We start from the raw sequence: 4,721 nt of genomic DNA, 5'->3' as shown, positions 1-4,721 counted from the left end.
AAAGAAGTCCCAGGGCTGATCTCCTTCAGAATGGACTGGTTGGATCTCCTTGCAGTCCAAGGGACTCTCAAGAGTCTTCTCCAACACTACAGTTCAAAAGCATCAATTTTTCGGCGCTCAGCTTTCTTCACAGTCCAACTCTCACGTTCATACATGACTACTGGAAAAACCATAGCCTTGACTAGACGGACCTTTGTTGGCAAAGTAATGTCTCTGCTTTTGAATATGCTATCTAGGTTGGTCATAACTTTCCTTCCAAGGAGTAAGCGTCTTTTAATTTCATGGCTTACATTAAAATAAATTCCCAGTGCATTAAACAAAACAATGTGGAAGTGAAACACTCAATATGCCACGGTTGGCATACATATTTCGTGGCTACATATTTCTCGATGTCCAGCTCAGGCATCATGTCCTCCTGTTGTAGCCACGGTTTCCAGGAAACAAACTCACTCAGAAGGACGATGCAGATAGTGGAGTGCAGTTTATTACACCCGCGGGCCCAAGGCAGAGTCTCCTCTTAGCCAAGGACCCCGACCAATTTTTTGTGAAAACCTTATATACCCTAAGTGTACGTGCCCAAACCCACCTCCCCAAATTCCTTGAAACTAGTCTGAACAAAGGAAAAGAAAGATACAATCAAAGTTAACCCTAAAAAAAAACCAAAAAACAAAGTTAACCCTGATTCATATGCCTTAAGCCTAGGTAGTTAACAGTGGACAATTATCAATAGGCCTGTGGTCATACCCCAATAAGCATAATGGAATTTATGATGCCATTGGGTTACACAGATAGTACGGGTATTCTTTTAGGGGACAGAGCCCTGGGGCTCTTCCATCGAGGGGTGGAGGGGGGCCTGGTTTTCCAGTTGGTATGTCGTTTCCATAGATACTGGGCATATAGCTCAAAGTCCACAGTCCGGCCCAAGATGGAGTCCTGCTTTCAAGACGGAGCCTGTTCTGTCTGTTTCCTCCTTCACTCCAAGCAGCCTTCCTGCACTCCAACCCTGTTTTGCTGGTTAGACACCATCTTCCTCTTCTGAGCTTCCACAGACTCTCTTTCATAGATGGCACTTACCATGTTGAGCTGTAGATGTTTCGTTTCTTTGCTTGGCCCACCTAGGAACGTTGCAACTCCAGGACCAAGCACAGTGTGGGAAACCCGGAGGGCTTCTATAAATGTAGGATGGGGGGCAGAAGGAAGGACGGGTTAGCATTTGATAGTCTCCAGGAAAACTGACCCAGCTCTCCTGATTCCAGGAAATATAACTACTGCAGAGACTCCCATCTGCTAGACATGGGGTCTTTGGCTTTGTATAGCACTGGACAAAAGCCAGCAGATTCTTATGGTCCAGCTCCTCTCTCTTCAATCTTTTTGCAGATCATCACTCTTCTGCAGTCACAGCAGGCCACAAATACAAGTGATTATGGCAGGGTATTGAGAAATGGAATATTTGCTGCCACATCACTAAACAAGTATGTCACAGTCATCAGCAACGCAAGCCCTCCAAATGGTAATTTCTGAGCCCCTAGGGCACCGAAGAAGGAGAGTACCTGTGATTCGGCAGACATCAGGCTGCAACCACTCCCTGCAGCGAGCACTGAGGGACTCAGGATGTGAACAACACGGGATGCTGGCCCCAGATAGCTGAGATCCATATGAAAGGAATGAGCCCAGACTGTTGCACCCTCCCATATATAGAAAAGCACTAAATTCCTTCACTTGAGGTATCTGGTTCTTTAATTCACAAGAAATAATTTTGATGTTCAGAATACCTGGCCTTTGTTGCAAATATCGATGTAACCTGACTCCTCCCCTGACTCCTCAGAGCAGTTCTCTCAGGGTTACTTGAGATTCTGTCTCCTGGGCTTGAAGTCCTAAAAATTCTCACCAAATAAAACATAACTCTCAACTTTTAGGTTGTGACTGTTTTTTAAGTTGACAATAGGAAAGGCAGTGCAGCTTGGGGGCTAAAAGTTTGAGCTTAAGTCCTGAGGTTGGGAACTGGCTCTTTCCTTTACTTGGCTATGTGACCTTGGGCAAGTAGCCTAACCTCTCTCAGCTTCAGTTTTCTCATGTTTTATGGAGTTTTCTCCTTTGGCAAGCTTTAGTTTCAGAGAGACATAAATTCCAGAGATGTAAATCTGGAACCTTTATGCTAAAGTACACTAATGATGGGAGAATAAGCAAAATTTCATGCAAAACAGAGGAAGGGATTGACTGTTTGGGGGAAGGCATGAGCCTCTAAAAAAGAGGCCCTGAAGCCCGAGGTGATATGGGAAAGATGAGTAAGAGACTTCAAGTAGGGGTTGGGGGTGGAGTGTACAAAGCAAAGGGAAAGCCTGAACAAAGGCTGGGAGGCTTGAGTTCATAGTGAGTAATCCATCTCTGGCACAAAGACTGCTTCATGGAAGAGTGGCAAGAGGTGAGGCTGGAAAGCCTGGCCAGGGTCAGGTGATCTAAGAAAGACCCTTGAAAGTGTTTGTGTTGAGGCTGGTCCCTCAGGTCAGCAGCTTCCCCCATTAGAGGAGTGGGAGGTCGTGGTGTGTGTCCCGTCAGGCAGCCGAGCTTTCTGGATGCCCAAAGGTGCCATGGTGATTACTGGGTCCTTGAGGAAGTTTCCAGGTGATTAGGCTGTGTTGATTCCATCAGCGTCCCCAGGGCACCTGCAGCTCCATTGGAGTGACAGGACAGACAGACATGCAATCAACAAAAACACATACAGACGAAATCACAGCCAGGCGTTCAGGGGAAATGATGGGCCAGAGATTGTGCCGCTGATTGGAGAAGGGAACGAGAGAGTCAGGCGAATCAGAGGAGACCAAGATGGGAAAAGATGATAGCCTGAGGGAGGAGGGACACGGGAACAGGCCTGGCAGCTGAGAGAGACATTCTGAGGATCCAGCAGCTTGGACGTAATGTAATCTGGAGGCTGAATTCCAGCAAAGAGCGCACAGTGTGACAATGGTGTGTGGCTAGTAGGGTGCTTGATTCTTTTTTTTTTTTAATTTCGTTTTACTTATTTGGTTCCACAGGTCTTCTTTGCAGCATGTGGAATCTAGTTCCCTGATCAGGAATCAAATCCAGGTCCCCTGCATTGGGAGCTTGGTGTCTTACCACTGGACCACCAGGGAAGTCTGGGTTCTTGATTCTTTTAACAAACGTGTATGGAACACCTCCTATACTGTACATCAAGCAGTATTCTAGTGACTAAAAAGGGACAAAATCTCTGTTTTCAATGACGCCTGCAGTGAAAACAAGCTGCTTCAACAAAATGATGGGAGACGGACAGGAAACACCTATTGAATATATCAAATAGTGAGAAATTCTGTGAAGAAAAATATAGCCAAGTGAGGGGCTAAAGGAAGACAGTGTACCATATTATATAGCAGGGTCAGAAGGGCATCTCTGAAAGGGAAACGTCTGCATGGAGACCTGAATGAGACCAAGGATGGAGACAGAAGTGTAGATAACGGCCAGACGGCTGTTCTAGGCAGTGGGAACAGCATGTGCAAAGCCCGTGAGGTGTCACAGGAGACGCACAAGGGCTGGGGTGGAATGGACGAGCGTGGAGAAGAGTGTGAGGCCATGAGGCCAGAGGCAGCGGGGGCCAGGTGCTGCGTTGTAACTACCCTGGTTAAGCATCATGGCAAATAGAGCTGAACTTCAACTGCAGCTCTGCCTTCCCTTATAATTCCAAGCAGGTTATTTTAGCCTCTCTTTCATTTTACCCCATTTCATTTCACTAAAACAGGTGTATTAGAATTCTCCAGAGAACCAGAACCAGTAGAAGATACATGTGTGAAGTTTATTTTAAGGTCTTGGTTCATGGGGTTGTTCAGTTCAGTCGCTCAGTCGTGTCCGACTCTTTGCGACCCCATGAATCGCAACATGCCAGGCCCCCTGTCCATCACCAACTCCCAGAGTTTACTCAAACTCATGTCCATCAAGTCGGTGATGCCATCCAGCCATCTCATCCTCTGTCGTCCCCTTTTCCTCCTGCCCCCAATCCCTCCCAGCATCAGAGTCTTTTCCAATGAGTCAACTCTTCGCATGAGATGGCCAAAGTATTGGAGTTTCAGCTTTAGCATCATTCCTTCCAAAGAACACCCAGGACTGATCTCCTTCAGAATGGACTGGTTGGATCTCCTTGCAGTCCAAGGGACTCTCAAGAGTCTTCTCCAACACTACAGTTCAAAAGCATCAATTCTTCGGTGCTCAGCTTTCTTCACAGTCCAACTCTCACATCCATACATGACCACTGGAAAAACCATAGTCTTGACTAGATGGGTCTTTGTTGGAAAAGTAATATCTCTGCTTTTGAATATGCTATCTAGGTTGGTCATAACTTTCCTTCCAAGGAGTAAGTGTCTTTTAATTTCATGGCTGCAATCACCATCTGCAGTGATTTTAGAGCCCCCCCAAAATAAAGTCTGACACTGTTTCCACTGTTTCCCCATCTATTTCCCATGAAGTGATGGGACCGGATGCCATGATCTTAGTTTTCTGAATGTTGAGCTTTAAGCCAACTTTTTCACTCTCCTCTTTCACTTTCATCAAGAGGCTTTTTAGTTCCTCTTCACTTTCTGTCATAAGGGTGGTGTCATCTGCATATCTGAGGTTATTGATATTTCTCCTGGCAATCTTGATTCCAGCTTGTGCTTCTTCCAGCCCAGCATTTCTCATGATGTACTCTGCATATAAGTTAAATAAGCAGGGTGACA

Source organism: Bison bison, unplaced genomic scaffold, assembly GCF_000754665.1.
Source record: "Bison bison bison isolate TAMUID 2011002044 unplaced genomic scaffold, Bison_UMD1.0 scf7180017864093, whole genome shotgun sequence".
Taxonomy (NCBI): Eukaryota; Metazoa; Chordata; class Mammalia; order Artiodactyla; family Bovidae; genus Bison; species Bison bison.
Note: the sequence above shows the minus strand (reverse complement) of the source record.